At 33.5% G+C, this 19496-nt stretch overlaps 1 pseudogene; it reads right to left on the bottom strand.

Annotated features, from left to right (window-relative positions):
* Positions 1 to 6627: 6627 nt before the first annotated feature.
* Positions 6628 to 7743, bottom strand: LOC113773783 (annotated as a pseudogene).
* Between the last annotated feature and the right edge of the window lie 11753 nt (positions 7744 to 19496).

Here is a 19496-nt window from a genome sequence, read left to right as displayed (position 1 = left end):
GTGTGTATATATTCTTTTTTAGGCACAAAATTAGGTTTTCCTTTTGCTTTTGCAAATTTGACAGAATATCTACAAATGAAAACTTTTACATGGATCTTTACAAGTGGTAGCTTTTAAGGTGATGATACTTCAGAACTGGGAAAGTAGTTTAAGTAGCTACATTAAATTTACTTACAACCCTATTTTACAAATTAAAGCAAAAATTAAAGAACTTCAGATAGATGTTTTTCCTATTTGTATAGTAATGATACATTTGAAAATTTTGTCATAAAAACATTATATTTTCCTCAATTCTCTACCTGTTCTTAGACATTCGGTCACTTTTTTTTAAATTTCTTTTCTAAGTGAAAGGTCTTGAATTCAAGATCTACTACTTACAATCTATCTCTCTTCTCCTTATCATCTAATCCAAACCAACCCTCCCCCAACATTTGGTCACTTAATGCACATATCAATTTATATTTATTTATTTTGGTCTATATCTAAAATGCATTTAATCAAGAATTGCAGTTATCTATATCATACTTCCATTTTTTAGCTGAATCACGTGCATAAAAGTATAAGCATTCACGTTCTTTCATGTTATTACTCTTTATCTGTTTGCTTTTGAATTTGGTTAATCAAATCAACAATTATTCTTGAATCCTTTAAGTAGGTTTCCTAGCTTAGTTTTATGAGAAATATCAAACGTATCTTTTTTTTTCCGTCACTTTCATTGGAGTTAATTTGCTCATTTGACGTTTTGCGCACAGTTACACTTATTCTTCTGTATAGACCCATAATTAGCTTATAAAAGTTCTCAAAAACCTCTTTCTAATGTAAGATCTAAGGTCATAACATAGACTGGTATATTTGCACATTCAACCTACTTTTGACAATTTATAAATTTGAAATCTGTGACTTTCTTAAATTTGAGCTTATAGATTAGAGAGCTTATACATGCTTTTTCCTTGTTCCAAATATTAAAAGATTATTCTACAATTAGTCTTGAATTGATATAGTTGTGCATCACTTTTATTGTACTGTTTCATTTAATAACTGTATTGCACAAATGATATATTATATAGCATAGGAAAAGAGGTTGTTATGAAAATAATGAAAATGTAAGATCACAGTCTGCTGATACTCAAATATATAAAGGAGACCATCCATAGGTGGATCAATAGTTTTGCTTTGGGACAATTTATGTTGTTTTGTTTTGATTTTTACCATCACAAATTACATTACAATGAATTATACAATATAACAAAAATCTTAGACTACATTGTACTTGCACCCAAAAGCTACTAAGTCTCGCCATAATTAATATTTAAAGAGTAGTAGCGAATAGAAAACTAGAATTGAAACAAAGTACTCCCTCTATCCCAATAAGTTTGTCACTTTTGGGGAATTGTTTTTTTTTTTTTATCAACAGTGGTCAAAGAGTGAAGGAATTGTGTTTGCTTTCCATTTCTAACCTTCGCTTAATGGTGGGAAAATGTGTAAGTTTAAAACCATTTGAATATTTGAAACTACATGTGGGGCCAATATATTATCTTTTGTACCTAAATATCCATACAATTAGGCATGTTCTAGTACGCTCCTGACTCATCTAAATGTTAGTACTAGCCACATGCTATATAAACATATTTCCTGAATATATGTTGCAAAGAGAAAGTGGGACCTATAACGTTATTTAAAGATCTTTTGTGCAAGTGCATGAAGGGTAAAAATTGGAATGAGTTACAAATTATTTGCCAAATTTGGTAAGATGACATAATTTTGGTACATGTCAAAAAGAAAAGTATGACAGTTTTAATGGGACGGAGGAGTAGTATTTAATTTCAAGATTCTTTTTAAGGCTTGTGTTTTGGTTAAAGCACCTGAGTAATGAGAATAGAAAAGAATTAATAAAAACTTTGTGGTGGGAAAAGTAGTAAATAACTAATTAAATGGCATCCTTTATTTTGATTTAAAGCATTCCATAATTAAGATGCTTGGATAATCTTTTGATTAATTAACCATCCTTTCTTTTAGTAGTTATCATATTAAATATACTTCACTAAGTTCTTGATTTTTGCTATACTTATCCAAAGGGTGGAATGAACATTTTTTCTTGTAAAGTGAAAGGTTTTATGTCCAAAATCTCCTACTTGCAATCCCTTCTAATTTATCACCTAATCCAATCCTCTCCCAAGAGTAGAACGATTTGATCCAACATCAAGTTGAAGAAAAAGGTAGAAAATGCAATGGCATTTATCCAACTTTGATTGAAGAAAAGCCCAATTAAGAACAATAAAATTTTGGCCCAAAAAAAAAAGAAGATGAAAGAAACAAAGAACAATAAGCCATTTCATAAGTCAATATTATCTGGGTTGGTCCCAATGTAAAGTATCTCAAATCATATCGCAAAGTTCTCGATTTTTCTGTACAAAAGCAAATCAATCCATTGCAAGAACGTACGATGTCATATGGATCTTCTTTAATGGTAGAATCAAGCACAAGCTGTTCAACAACTTCAATAGAGGAAATGCCATTGAGCAAAGAGTGAAGAGAAAAAGTTGAAAGGATATCAGTATTGTCTTCACTGGCCTGTAAAACCAGTTTAGTTAGAGCATGTTTGGGATGTCTAGATGAATTTTTGAGATGGTTTTTGATGAAGTTGCGCTTGAGATCAGAGAAAGCCTGATAGGGTGTTAATTGTTAGTAATTTTATTGTTAATTTTCCCTTGTCCCTACCAAATATTGTTTTAAATTGTTAATATATACTTATATTTGGTATTTGGACCTATCTACAGGAAGTTGAACTGACAAATGCTAATAAGGAGATTTTACTGAGAAAAATTCTCCACACATTAGAGCCTCCAGCGGATTTACAAGTTGGGCCCACATGGTGCTGCAAGAGAACAAAAATTTCGGTTGCTGATGGAAGTCTTTGATGAGCAATAGAAAACAAAAGGAGAGAATTCGGCAGAGCTACTTTTGTAACTTGGGACTCTTGTTTTCGGTGGGGACCACGAGAGGAGAAAAGGCTTTTCTTCATTTGGCCTTTAAGAGAAGTAACGTACAGAGATGGGAAACAAGAAGCAATTCGGCAGGACCCACCTTGTGGACTTGGTTTCTCTCAATTCGGCAGAGTTCCCTTCTGGGACTTTGACTCTAAATTTCGGCGGGGACCACGGAGAGAAAGCATTAGGGATTAGTCATTTTGGCTTTAAAAAGGAAGAAACGTACAGGCGGCTAGGTATAATAGTTTTAGCTTAGTTTTTAGGATAGTTTTAGTTTTTTCGTTTCTTTCTTGGCTCTTTTGATGGCCTGGACCTCAGTGGAATTACTTGAAGATTTTCTCATGAGGTGTGGCTAAGTTTGTCTAGTCAAGAACAACGGAGGATTTGGTTCTACTAAATTTGTGAGATCGAATTAGTTTTTATTTATTCCCATTATTCACTGGTATTTGTCTGTCTTCTGCTTTATGTTCATATGGTTGTTTTATTATTCGATTATCCAGGGCCCGGATTCTAGATTAATTCAATAACCTGAAGCCAATTAGGGTAGTTAAATCCGTAATTGTTTAATTATTCTAAACTGGTGGCAACTGGCATGATTGGATTTGTGTCAGGGAGATAGACAGGCTAACTTAAAGAGACCCTCGTAGCGTGTTGATTGGTTAGAATTAGGCTCTTCTAATTATTCATGCAATTAGGGAATTGAACTTCTATGGTCGTACCTAGGGTTGTTTCCTGATTAGAGAAATAGTCAACGGTCGTACCTTGGCTATCGACAAATTGAGGAAGAGTTGGTTGTTTATCGCGTGTATGACAACTATAACTAATTTATCAGATAGTAACTGGAATAATCCTTGCATCTGTGATCGAATTAAGTGAACCATCTCCGAAGTTGTCTCTTGGCTAGAGTTCGTCCATTATTATTTTTATTGTGATAATTAGTTATTTGAGTTGTAGTTATTTTATTTTAAGTAATTTATTCCAAGTAATTTAGTTACTATCATTTTCAAAACCCCCCATATCTAGAACTTGAGAAGAAATTAAATTATCCCCAGTCCCTGTGGATTCGACCCTGCTTACCGCTATATACAGAATTTGTATTTTATTTAAGCAGGTATTTATTATTGCATAGGTTTGACGCCTGTCAATTTTTGGCGCCGTTGCCAGGGACTGGTGCCTGATTAATTTGTTTCTTTTTGAGTTCATTTTTTTTTATTATTTTCCTCTTATTTTTTTATATATATATATATAGTTTATGGCTGCTAATATTCCGTATTTTGGTGATAGACTGGATTTTATTTCTAGAAAGGGTTATGAAACTTGTGCTTTTTCTAATGATCAATGGGCTGCTGCAAATTGTGGAACTTATTTTGCCTCAGATCATTCAATCGACATATGCCATGCATTTCAAGATGGTCTAAGTGCTCCAATAGATACTTTTGGAAATTTTTCGCCTCAATATCAAACATGGTATGACCCTATTTCAAACGGGTATGATCAAGGATGGTTGGATGATTCCAATTTTAATTATGAACAAAGGCCAATAGATTTTCAACAGCTAGAGTTTCAAGAACCGTCATCCATGTCAGGTATGTCTCTTGAAGAAATAGTTGAATCACTAGCTACTAACACATATCTAATTCAACAGGAGACACATCAAATTCAACAGGAGGTACATCAACTTCAACAAGAGACAATGAATTTTCATCAGCGACAATAGATTTTCATCAGGAGGTACAAGCGAGAATGCGTAACCTGCCAGATCAAATGGATCAATTGACATCTAGGATAACGCAATTGACTTCTCGAATGAGTGAAGAATTGCCCTCACAGACTATTATCGACCATGAGGAAGATGAGAGTGCAATTATCCTGACGAATGACATGGTGCTGCGAGAATCTCAAGAAGAAGGATCTAAAAATGCAGTTGAAAAGAAAGTTGAAGTGCAAGACATGAGACCCCAACATCAAATGGTTCAAGTGAATGAATCCAGTGAACAATCTCCAAATGCGGTGACATCTCCTCCATTCCTTAATCAATATTTTCCTAACTCATATTCTTTAATTCCTGTTAGTGAGATTGATTTTATTATACCAGACGATTTTGAATTTCATGCCAGGAATAAGTTAAGAGTCATGATGGCAAAATATTCTCCAAAAATTATACCGAAATTCTCCAAAAATTTCTTTTAACTAGTATATTGGTTTTTGATGAAGTTGCGCTTGAGATCAGAGAAAGCCATCATTTACAAACACACTGGAATTGTCCCAGTGACTTTACGGGCGGCCAGGAGAGGATTCCAATAATGATGTCTTGGGGAAAATCAGGCACTGGCATAGAAACTGGACGGAATCCTGTTCTGGTGGATGAGCCATGGACTGGCCTTCAGTGGCCATAGGCGGTATCATGGTATGTTTTCTACTTTGATATTCCAGGCTTTTATTAACAAGTTTATCAAACAATTTTTTAAATGTTTAGATTATGAGCTAATTACAATTTAACCCCCTAACCATTCATGCAGTCACCAATACACATTTCATTCTTTTATAAGCATCATAATCTTGTTAAATCTACACTAATAACAAAAATTAAATCACATCAAACATACACAGACATATTGAAGGATCAATATCTAAAGAATTAATAAAAGAAAACACACTATGCATGCAGTCATTATTGAGTGATCAATACACTTACAAATTTTCATTTCTTTTTACATTTCGCTTACACTATTAATATTTAGTACATTATCTAAACAATTGTATAAATTCTATTAGTTTGATGACAATTTCAAGAAAATGTTTAATTGGCAAATTACCAACATATGTCAATTAATAAATATACCGTACAAGGAAACTTAATATTTTTTATTACAAAATAAACATATCTTAAAGAGATCTTTTGCAGAAGTGGTACAAATTATTGGCTAGTTAAAGAAAAAAAGTTAAAATAGGGGTATTCCCTTTTGTAGAAGACGTTTCGGTATGAATAGCAGTATCTACAAAATGATGGGGGCAGAGGGCTACTCGGCCCATACCCAAATATAAATTGTAAAATTCGTTTGATATAATTAGTAGTTGGATTAATCTTATACACACTGTCACTGTATACACTATCACCATTAGATATATGACACATGTGCGACATTTAAATTTGAAATTCAAAATTTATTCATATGTTGTTCATCTAACCATAATAGTGTATACATTGACAATGTATATAAAATTTACTCTTAGTATTTAGAGTAGCGGCACAAAGTAGTGGCAGTACAAAGTGGTGGCACAAGTCTAAATTGGATTGATTTATCACTGTTGGAAGAAATATTTGGGAGAGAAAAGTTTATTGAATCCATAATTTCTATAACAATATAGTGCCTATATATATAGGCATATAGTATGAATTTAGACTAATATTATACAAGGTAAGTCCCTAATTGTGATCCTAATTGATCCTAATTGTGATCCTAACTGATGCTAATTAATACAAGATAATATCCTAATTTGTGATCCTAATTGATGCTAATATTATTTACATTAACATCCCCCCTCAAACTCAAGATGGTTGCAAGGAAACCAACTAGAGTTTGCATACAAGATCATGAAAGCAACCGGGAGATCCCATTTTTGTGTAGAGATCAGCAATTTAGTCCAATGAACGAACTGGTGATAGACTCAAAATACCACGAACAAGGTATTGTTGCACAAAATGACAATAAATTTTGATATGTTTGGTGTGCTTACAGAAAAAATCATTATGTGCGATCTCGATAGCATTTTGGTTATCACAATAAATAGTAATGGGAGAAAAATGAGTAACACCCATATTTTCAAGTAACCCACGAAGCCAAATTAACTCCTGAGAAGTATCAGCTAAAGCTCGATATTCAACTTCAGAACTAGAGCGGGCAGTGACTGATTGCTTCTTGCTATGCCAGGAAATTAAAGAATCACCCAGAAAGAAACAAAATCCAGTAGTGGAACGATGATTAGTAGGATCACCAACCCAATCAGCATCAGAGTAGGCACGGAGTTCAAGAAACTAATGGGCTGAAAAATGAAGTCCATGAATAAGGGTGCCTTTGACATAGCGAAGAATTCTAAGAACTACAGCATAGTGAGCAGAACGAGGAGCGCTCATGAATTGATTGACGATATGAACGGCATAAGCAATATCAGGTCGGGTAACAGTCAGATAGATAAGACTACCAACTAGACGACGATGTCGCATAGGATCATCCAGTAATGTGCCATCCATAGGAGTAAGATGAGTATTTGCCTCATTAGGAGTAGAGGCAACTTTGCTATCTGTTAAACCAGCAGAGGCCAAGAAATTAGAAGCATATTTTGATTGGGATAAGTAGTAGCCATTGGTATTTGAAGACACCTCAAGACCCAGGAAATAATTAAGAAATCCAAGATCTTTCATTTCAAATTGTTGACTCAGAGATTGATTGAGTTGTTGAATCCCTTCCAAATTATCACCAGTGATAACCATATCATCAACATAGAGAAGTAACAAGGTAGTACCAGTTGTTATGCGGCGTAGAAAAAGGGCAGCATCATGAGGACTAGACACAAAGCCCAGTTGAATAAATGTTGAACTAAACTTGACAAACCAGACTCGAGGAGCTTGCTTAAATCCATACAAGGTCCGACGAAAATGACAAACTTTGTGAGAGGGATATGGGCAACCATGAGGTGGTTTTATATAAACTTCATCAACAATATCACCATTAAGAAATGCATTCTTCACATCCATTTAAAAGAGAGACCAGTACCAAATTGCAATAACAGCAATAAGAGTACGAACAGTTATGAGACGAGCAACTGGAGCAAAAGTTTCCTCATAATCAATACCATTCTCCTGACTGTAGCCTTTAGCAACAAGACAAGTATTGTAACGTTCAACAGATCCATTAGAGTGAGTTTTAATTTTGTAAACCCACTTACAACCAATAACAGTTTTGCCAGGAGGCAAATTGACGAAGTCCTAAGTATGAGTTTTGAGCAAAACATCTAACTCTTCTTGTATAGTTTTCTGCCACAATGGATTATAAGAAGTTTCGAGAAAGGAAATAGAATCATGTAAAGTAGTTAAAGCAGAGAAACAGTGGTAATCACGAAGATAGGCTGGTTGAGTTCTTACCCGAGAGGAATACTATGGAGGAGGAGCAGGTGATGGATCCACTGAAGAAGGCAACTCATCAGAAGGCATAGAGGACTGTTCTGGGACTGGCGAAGTAGATTCATTGGAATCACACTCAGGATTTGAGAGACACTCAGAAAATAGGTCAATAGAAGGATTAGTAAAGTGTGGTGGTAGGGAAGAGAAAGGTAAAGTAGTTTGAGGGATAGCAGAGAAGAATTTATGTTCCTAAAAATTAAAATGTGAGAAATACGTAACCTACGAGAAATGGGATCATAACATCTATAGCCTTTATGAGCAATACCATACCTAAGAAAATAACAAAGATGAGCACGAGGTTGTAATTTGGATCGTTCATGAGGATGAAGAAGCACAAAACATGCACATCCAAAGACTCTAAGATGAGAGTAATCAGGAATAGTACCAAACAATACCTCATATGGAGATTTATTATGAAGAATAAGAGATAGAATTCTGTTGATAGTATAGATAGCAGTAAGAGCAGTCTTCCCCCAAAATGGTTTTGGTAAAAATGCAGAAATGAATAAAGACCGAATTGTATCTAAAATATGGCAATGTTTGTGTTCAACTCTACCATTTTGTTGGGAAGTACCTGGACAAGATAAATGAGGTAAGGTGCCTTGAGAAGTTAGGACAGATTGAAAATCACAAGAGATATATTCACAAGCATTATCAGATCTAAAAAGTTATATAGTTTTAGAGAATTGAGTTTGCACCATTGCATTAAATTCATGAAAAATGGAGAGGAGTTCAGAACAGGATTTTAATAAATAGATCCACGTATATCGAAAAAAAATATCAATAAAAATAACAAAATAATGAGAACCCCCCATAGTGGAAACTAGAGCTGGACCCCAGACATCAGAATGGACCAAATCAAAAGGTGGTAAAGCATGAGAATCACTCTTATTAAGAGATAAAGCAGATTTTTTGTCAATTGACAGGGCATACACTCAAAAGAGTCAGACTTGACAATTCCTAATAAACCATCAGAGATTAAAGATTTTAATCTAACAGGAGAAGGATAACCTAATCTAGAATGCCATATAGACATAGTGGGGGCAGCAAGGGCACGAGAAGGTGGAAGACGAAGAGATAAAGAGATGTCAATTCAAACAGTCACCCAATCTTACGCCCAGTCCCAACAATTGTTTTCGTCAGTGGATCCTGAATAAGACAACCATCACGGGAAAAGAAGATGTGAAGATCAAGGTCACATAATTGGCCAACAGAAAGAAGATTGAGAGATAATTGAGGAACAAAATAGACACCAGCTAAAGAAATATCATTAGATGAGATGGTACCAATATGCGTAATAGGTATAATAGAACCATCAGTTGTGGAAATGAAAGTAGGTTATGAATGTAAGGATTTTGAGCAAAAAATGTCAGAGTTATAGGTCATATGGTTACAACATCCAGAGTCAATGAGCCATTAAGAGGTACCTGGTAGGGCAGAAAAAGCACTTGCAGAAGGTTGAGCAGTGCGAGCAAGAACTTGAGAAACAATGGCCTCCAAATCAGCAGCAGAAAAAGTAGCAGGAGTATCAGGAGATACAGGTCTAGGAAATATGTCAGGATGGTGGGTGATATCAGTAGTAGCCACAGTGTGAGGAGAAAAGTTCCAAATACGCTGTCCTTGACCTCCCTTTCTACGTTGAAATTTTTGGTATTCAGAAATAGAATGACCTAAACGGTGACAATACCTACACTCAATAGTTGATTTTGAAGCGGAAGATATAGGTGGTCAAGATACCGAATTAGTTTGACGAGAAGTGGCAGGGACCATATCAGCAGAGCGAGGAGAAGTTGTATGCCTTGGAGTCTTTTTAGATATCAAGCATCAAGAGAAGCCAATGGCTTTCTATTGAGAATAGCAGTCTAAGTAGAGTTAAAGTCGTCAAGTAAGGCCATGAGAAACTGAATTAGGCGATGAGAATCATGCTAGGCATAGAATTTTTCTGCTTTATTGGGGGTAGTTCCACTCATCCCAAAAACAGACCAGCGGTAGAAATCTTGAACAGATTGACCAGGCTATTATTTCATGGCATGCAATCGAAGGAAAAGTTGGTACTGTCGAGAGAGATCGATAGCAGTGTAACGATCAGCTAAGAAGTCCGAAACTCCCTTTGCAGTATCAAATCGCTTAAAAAGGTGATTAATGGCAGGCACAGAGGTATTGGTAATCCCAGTAATAATTTTATGATTATCACTATCTTATTCTTCGAAATGAATGTTAAATTTTTCAAAAGATTCTCCTTCGACAGCAACAGGGATAGTGACACTACCAGTGATATTTTTCCAAAGTTTACGACCACGAAAAAAATTTTGGAATGCTTGGGCCCAATGAGAATAATATGAATAGGTTGAGAGACATTACCTTGAGTCATTGGAGATGATAAATAACCAAAAATATTCGCAAAGGAATGGACAAATAACAATATAGGACTGATGAGCCGAATGAAGTGAACCAGATCTGGCCAAATGACGATGACGTCAACAGATGCAGTTTGCAAGTTAGTCTCAAATCCTGGAGTAGCAGCCGTAAATTGTGTCTAGAGCAGAGCACGAGACATAGGCTTGAGCAATACACAAACTGGAGCAAAAGAATATTGGTGTACAAGAACTAGAGATGCAATTAAATAGCCGAGGACTAAATTGGCTTGTGAACTAGATTCTCACAAGCACTATATTGATTGGAGAACTAAATTAACTTCAAAAGCAAAACATAGACATGCTTGCCATATGATAGAGACTGACGGACTGTGCATGCAAGATTGAGAAACCGACTGGAAATTGACTGATTGAAACACTAGTAGAAAATTTGAGGGAATGAGAAACGATGAATTATGGAAAGTTTAAGCAAAAGGCTCTGATACCATGTTGGAAGAAATATTTGGGAGAGAAAAGTTTATTGAATTCTTAATTTCTACAACAATATAGTGCCTATATATATAGGCATACAGGTTGAATCTAGACTAATATTATACAAGGTAAGTCCCTAATTGTGATCCTAACTGATCCTAATTAATACAAGATAATATCCTAATTGATGATCCTAATAGATGCTAATTAATACAAGATAATATCCTAATTTGTGATCCTAATTGATACTAATATTATTTACATTAACAATCACAACAGCATGGACAATTTAGAATGCCTAGATTTCATAGATTATAATGAAGTATGTTAATACCTATTTTGCTAGATATAAGTTTTTTATATTGAATATTATGCTATAATTGATTAACTTTTTGAGAATTTGTAACTGTATCAATTACATGCTTTGCTTTATGCTAAACTCTTTAATAAGTGATTATGATTTTTATTAGACTTTATTCAATCCTTGTACATATCACTTTTTCCGCTTTTCTCCAAATCCTGGTTTCGTTCCTAGTAAGAATAAGAGTAAGTTACTAGAGTGGCAGCATTTAGTTTAGTATAAACGAGAACTATAACCACTTTCCATTGTGGTCAGAGTTAGGGTTATAATGTTTTGCACTTCAACCTTCTATTTGTGGTCTTAAACAGTAAAAGGCTTGCCAATTGAAACGTATTATACTTGGGCAAAAATTGTGCAATTGGGCATATAGTTAGATCATTATCTAGAGAAACATCACCATCTCCTATTATCTAGCATTAGCATACTATTTAGGTCTATAATTTATGTGAGGGAATTTATCGTCCATTATCATTTGGGTCATTGTGGCAAAAAAAATAAAAATTTGAGTACTAAACGTTCACATTATTCTATAGTCGAAACTAGAATGTACAGTAAATTGGGTGCAATACCATACTAGTCCTGAGCCTTATTTATATGTTATTGTGGACTTGGGAGTTCAATTAGAGTTTGTTACTAAGAATTCTTTTAAATGTGTCTCGTATATTTTAACCAACTCAAATATATAGACGGTACAAAGTCAAGCACACATTGTAAATTTGACACACAAAATGTAATTCAAATGTTATTTCACCATGTAGAAAAGTAAATAAAACATCTATCTGCCTATCTATCTATCTATTTATTATCTATTACTCTGTTAAAAGTATGTTAAAATATGATGAGTTTTGGCATTGTAGAGTGTAAAAACTATTTTATATTAGTTTTTGTTGCGTCTATATTACCCCATTGTCTTTCAGTTAAAGTTATGGCATTGTAATTGTGGTAATAACTACAAATATAAAACATTCCAAATGATTAAATCTCAATAATGTTGGTAACTAAAATAAAAAAACTCTCTAATAAAACTATCTGGTGACCATTGCACTCATATCTAATTCTTTTGTGCGTGAAAGTTTCTTATAGCAATTTCTTTTAGAAATAGTGTGACCAATTACATTAGCCATAATTTCAATATTGTAAAAAATATTAGTATCAAAGAAATAGATGCTTTTAGAACAAAAGAGAAATATATAAGAAGAAAAGAGTCCATATTCATTTGGAGAATTCTGATGTGAATATCACAAGACAAATGCATAATTATGTACCTTTTATTAATATGAAGAACTACAAAAATAAAAGTAAAAAAATAAAAGAATCCAACTATTGCTATCAATTGAATTTCAATGGACAACTAAATAGTCAATATAAGATAATTTGAGCAATATAAATCATTTACGTTCTTTAATAATCTCAACAACACTTAGAAAAAATGTAAAATAATCCAAATTCAGCAATGCACCTCAGATTATTCAATTCAAATTCATAAAAAAGCATTGAAATGTTCAACTGGAAAGATATAAAGTATAATAATTAAATGTTCATGTGAAGTTAGACACGAGCACATTTCATATATTTTATTTTTAAATAATTAATTCATTCTAATTGTATAATGACATTTCGTTTGTCTTAGCAAGAACAAGGAAATAACATTCAAAATGTTGATAGAAAATTTTTCATTTGTTAAAATTTGCTGATTTCATCAGAAATGTAACCATTGGTTTAATTCATTGGAATGCGGCGGCAAGAAGACTACGTGTTGCCTTATTTTATGATGGATTATTTTCTTTGTATCTAGGGATGCCCGGACTTGCAACTTGAAGTTCTCCTTTGAGTTGGCCGTCACCTTCTTTTGTCCTTTGACTTGGACACTTGGGCAGATTCTATTTCAACAAGTCTATGATCTTCTGGGAACCCTTGTCCCCTTGATTGGTTGCTTCTAAGGATGGTTCTACCATCAGTAGACCATCAATAGTGGTTCATATAAGTATTATAATTGTACAATTATATTTCATTTGTCTTAGCAAGAACAAAAAAATAACATTCAAAATGTTGATAGAAAATTTTTCATTTGTTAAAATTTGCTGATTTCATCAAAAACTGAACCATGGATTTTATTCTAAGAGATGTTGTATTTGGGTTAATACAATCACGTGCAAAGTACGTGAATTATTACTAGTGTAGAAAAAAATAGTATAACAAGTGAAGTTTCAAAATATTATCGCAAATAACATTCAAAATATTGATAGAAAAATTTTCATTTGTTAAAATTAGCTGATTTCATCAGAAACTGAACCATGGATTTTATTCTAAGAGATGTTATATTTGGGTTAATATAATCACGTGCAAAGTACGTGAATTATTACTAGTGCAGAAAAAATAGTATAGTAAGTGAAGTTTTATGCCTTTCTTACCCACTAATCGTGTAGAAGAAATCCCAACCTTAAGATGGTTCCAGCAGCTTGAATACATGTACGTGTAGAACTACCCATAAGGAAACATAAATATTTGCACCAAATTATGCAGCTTCACAAGTTCAGGAACAAGAGAAAAGTTAAATCATAGCAAAAACAGAAGTTTGCATATTGTTCACTACTAAATAAACGTCTAAAGCTTAGAGCTGCTTGCATGCATAAACTTCAGAAGTACTAACCCCAAAAAGAAAAATGAAAAACGCAGTTCAGTTGTCAATACTGGAGTTAACCACTCCAAATCTAAAAGCACTACATCTTTACCAATCTGAATCATATCAGAATCCGCTTATGTGTGGTGCCTTTAGCCCTAGCTTAAGTCAGTTTTTGATGTAGGGCTTGAAGGGGCTGGAGCTGGAATGCGAAAACATGTATTGTACACTAAAATCATCCGCAGTGTGAGCTTGGGAATTCGGATGTGTAGATAGGAGGTGCATCAAAGTCTGCGAGTATCTGGAGAACGGTATCTGAGCCTGATGCAGCAAGGAATGGTATCCAGACGAACTGTGGCCTTGAGCTTCTCCCAAAGACCTGCACATTGTTCCCTGCTGAAGGTGCTTGGCAACTTCTTCAGTGATTACTGGGTTTGCGGTTCCTGCCCGTATTCCGCCGACATCATTCAGAGCTTGGTTGAAGTTTGTTTGTGCATTCTAGCCTTTCTCTTTGATTGTCTCGATGTCATATGATGTCATATGCCATTGCAGCTTCGTCCTCCAAGCCTGCCAGTGGCAGAACAAGAATATGATATATGGCTGCAATTTTTATGGCTTCAAATTGCATGCACGTAACGGGAAAAAAGAAATCCAACTGTGGAGTCACTTTGTTGGCAACCCAAAAAAAAAAAAAACACATACAGCGCAAAATATTTTAATACATAAAATATAAGTCGAAAGGGAAAAAGAGAAAAATAAACTCACGAACAAATAATTAAAATTTTTTGTTAACTTAAAACTCACTCTTTCCTTGTTTTAACTCACGTCAAAATTTCCTTACAAAACCTTAAACCAATTTTTTATGAGCTATTCCTCTTTAAAGAAAGAGCACATCAACAATAGTAATATATATAGACCTCCATTGCCTAAAGAGACAAAACTAACTAGTATTCGGTCAAGAAACTTGAATAAAGCAACTAAACTGCCTAAGCTACCAAATCAAATTTCAACTTTGATTGAGACTCGGACAATCGACATGGAACCAGACTGAGAAAGGCTTCTAAGATCAACTTAGCATGGAGCACGATGCCACGCAACACCAATCAACAAACACCTTTACAATCATCTATAATTGACCAACTAAATACTGACAATGACAGTTAAGCTAATTTTAAATAACTAAATTAGGTTGTTTTAATTATGCAGCACACTTGAAAATTAATTGAACTTTACCAAATGTCCTAACATATTGTCCCCGTTTCTTGCTTGCCTTGTGAGAGAACCACTTGCGGGTTTGAAAGTACCTGCTATTCAATAACTATTGATTATACACGACTTCTAGAGAAAACGAGAGTTAGAATAATATAGTGATTAATTGATGTATATGCAAAAAATTATTACAAAAATTGAGAATAAAGAGAGAAGATTTTAAGAATGAATACGCACCTAGTGACTCCACAATATTTGGAGTCTACCCTTGCAAATCAACTACCAGTAATAAGTGTTCTTTTTGAGTGATTTAAGTGTGTTTTATTATTTAATTTTGGTGTGTTTTACTTATTTTTGTAGCTAATTAACTAGTATTCAAGTGAAGTTTACATTTTGTGGTCTAAGTATGAAATATTGCATTTCTATGTGTTTAAATGTTTTTCAGGTTTCAATGATTCAATCATCAAATGGAGTGAATTGAGAAAATATTTGGATGATTGTTGATGATTTGAAGTGATTTAAAGAGAATATAAAGTTTAATATATTCATAAGAGGAAATGCAATCAAGTATAAAAGAAAGTAAGTTTGACAGTTTTGACAAATGTCGGTATTTCAACTATATTTTGAATTACAAGTATTGGATTGAGGTGATTTTTAAACCATTTTAAACTTAACACATAGATATCTACATTTATTATGAAGATATTGAAATCCAGTTTATGAGTTTTCTAGTCAAAAAGTCGAAATACGGTCGGCCATATTTGTTGTCAAAAGCAAAATAGAGATTTGACCAATCAAGGGTATTTTGGTCATTTCTCAGTCTACAGAACTCCAAATCAAGTGATTCTTGAACCATTGAAAAGTTAACTCAAAGGGTTACAATTTTTATGTTTACAAAATAGCTAGCTCAGCCTCCATCATTGAGAAAATATCAGTTGAAATTAGTGCAAAAACAGAGTAAAATTAAAGGCTAATCAGAAATGAGTAAACCTGCAATAAGACAAAATGAAAGGTAATACGCGACATCATGCTCGTGTTTTCATGCCCGCGTACTCTTCAAATGAAGGTGCAACTTGCACCTAAACTTATTTTACATTCACACAGCTTTCTAGATTATCTCCAACTCAGAATTTTAGCTGCAACTGTAAAGAAAAGTGTGGAAACTTGTAGAAACATATTTTGGAAATCTCAAGATGCATTTCACATCAATTTTAACAACTCATTTGTAACTTGAATTTCTCTATAAATAGGGGTCTTGGAGAACATGTTTCATAACTTTTGGAAGTTAGAAACACTATCAAAATGTAGTTTTCACTAGTTTTTCTTATTTTATTAGCATAGTATAATTAGTAAAGTTTATTCTTCTTGTACTTGTAGTTAGATTTGAATGAAAAATTTAGGATCAAGATGAGGAGCTTCGTAACTCATGTGAACCCCTATAACAAAGATGACTTCTCTCCTTTCATTTTCTTTTTTATATTTGAGTTCATGTTTAACTATAATACAAATATGGTCTTTTCTTTCATTCTCTTCCTTTTTAACTAAAGCTTATGTCTAGTGACGTGCGCGGGGTATACATATAATATTAAGCTCATCCCAATCAAGTTTTACATTTATAAATTCCTAAATACCCCACACGCGATTTATCGCAAGTATACGAATCGTGAGCGAGTATAGGGTATTAAGGGTCGATCCCACAGGGAAGAATGCAATTACCGATGTTTTCAAACTCCTTTATTATTTAGACTATCATAAATATAGAAGTAATAAAAATAACACTAGAAAGCTCCTAGAGATATGAAATTCCTTACTGCTCTTGCAAATGAGATTACCGGTTAAGTGAATACTATTATCTTGGCTAGTTATGGCGTAATTTCCTATTGTATGTGAAACCTACTCTCGTAGTGAATCAACTATACTTGTAATTAAGTCATACCTACTCTCGTGGTTATAAATTAATTACAAGTTCATTTCTTCTATGAAATTACATGAAACAAGTCACTAAAACCACAAAGATGCACCTCTACTTTCGTGAGTGTACTCCCTAGGTTTATCACTTCTTTGCACTAGTGTTAAATTCCAATTTTCATTGCAAATTTAATACCTTTAGATAATCACAATTAATGGCCAGTTAATTATGATTAGAAAATCAAAAGTGATAAATAACTTGCTCAAAATAATATCACCAAATAACCAAGTAAAGATCATAAACAAGATGTAGAAAGTTCATCCATACTCTAGGCATAAACTTTAACTAAACATGATAAAAACAAACACCAAACTTGTATTTTAGTTAAACATGAATTCAAATACAAAAGAGAAAGTGATAGGAGAGAAGTCACCCTTGTCACTTGAGCTGCAAACTCTCCATCTTTGCTCCTCCAATCTTCCTCCAAATCTAACTACAAATACAAGAAGGATAAACTACTCTACCTATACTATACTAATGAACTAAGAAAAACTAGTGAATACTACATTTTTGGTGAGTTTTCCTAGCCTTGCAAAGTTATATTGAATCCTGTAAGTCCATGGCTATATATAGATGAATGCCATCAGGAAATGAGGCTTGAAACATCCCTTTTACAGCTGCTAATTGGTTGTCATACGTTCATCCATAGCTGTAAATTGTTGAAGGAGAAAACAGGTTGTACCAGCAGCTATTTCTGACCAGAATCTGGCTACTTCAACTACTATTTTCTCTATGATGACGGCTAAATTAGCTCTTGTACAAAACATAGAAGTTGTAGTCCATTGAAATATCTGTCCCATGCCTCAAGAATCATCCAATTTGGAGCTGTCTAGACCGAGATATGATAAAAATACCACTGACTGGTCAATTCCGCGTTTTCAGCTCTCAGCAGCAGACTTTTACTTCTGTATTTTGACATTTTGACCATGAAAACAGCCGAATTGGACTTTGATGTCTTCATACCAAATGCAGATATATCTCTTAGCTTCAAAATGGTACCAAGAACACCTCGATCCGATCATTGTAGCTCCTGATATAGTCAAAATACGAAAATGTGTCTGAGTTGTCAAAGCTGACTTTTCTTGATTTTTGTCCTCAAATTGCATTTCTTCCTTTTACACTTCATATTTTATTTTCCCCACTTTAATCCATCTTCAATCATCCAAATATCTTCTCAATGCACTTCATTTGATGATTGAATCATTAAACCTACAAAATATGAAGTTTTTACCATAAAAAATCAATAGAAATGCAATTTTCACACTTTAACCACAAAATGCATATTTTTACTAGAATCTTAGTTAATTATTTATAAAATTAAATAAAACACACCAAAACTAATTAATAAAGTACACTAAAAATACGTAAAATATACTCTTATCAAATACCCCCACACTTGAACCATTGCTTGTCCTCAAGCAATAAGAAATACAAACCGACAATGATCCAAAATTTGAAAATAAGCATATGTAGCATTTCAACTTCATTTCCTCAAAACAAAGTAAATAACCATTATGCAATTATTCAATTAAGTTCAAGTACTCATAATATCAAGTAAAGGAGAGCCAATTATACCACCATTATAACAAATTCAAGTCAATTCCTCATCCTTAACCAATTTCATACGCAAGTAACTCATATGGCCAATAATATGCTTTCTAAACCCATGATCATCTTTTTATTCTATTTAAACAGATATTTATTCATATAACGTAGCTAAATATTACTTAAGTTGTGAAAGTATCTTTTTACGCGAGGATCGACATTTTTAGATGAAGATCACCGGTTACTCAACACTTCACATACTCAAGTTGCTTTGCATACTCTTAATTCAAGTACCGTTTTACGCGAAAGTCGACATTTTTAGATGAAGACATCCGGTTACTAAGTACAAGAATCATTGGAGTAGAAGAATTTTTATTTATTTTCTTTTCTCTTTTGTTTTTTGTTTTTTTTCTCTTTTTCTTCATTTTTTTCATTTTTCATCATTTTTTTTTAATAGCAAAGAGAATAATAATTTTCTAAAAAAAAATAATCATGAGAAGAGTATTGCACTTATTGACCATATTTATCACTTAACTTATAAAATCCAATAAAGAGAAGAAATTTCATCAAATATGCAAAAAAAATATAGGCATAATTTTCTCCACTTCACAAGATATATTTTCCTACAAATGCAAAATTATAATCACATAATAGTCATTTCCAAGTTAAATGAGAAAAGAAGTTTCCAAATCATATATATTTATCTCAAATGTAGAAGGAATTTGAACTACTAATGGTATGGAACTTGTTACCCCTTGGATAAAATCGAAAAAAATT

The sequence above is a fragment of the Coffea eugenioides genome, chromosome 6 (assembly GCF_003713205.1).
Source record: "Coffea eugenioides isolate CCC68of chromosome 6, Ceug_1.0, whole genome shotgun sequence".
In the NCBI taxonomy this organism is placed as follows: Eukaryota; Viridiplantae; Streptophyta; class Magnoliopsida; order Gentianales; family Rubiaceae; genus Coffea; species Coffea eugenioides.
The sequence above is the reverse complement of the archived record's forward strand: the minus strand, read 5'-3'. Positions and strand labels throughout refer to the sequence as shown.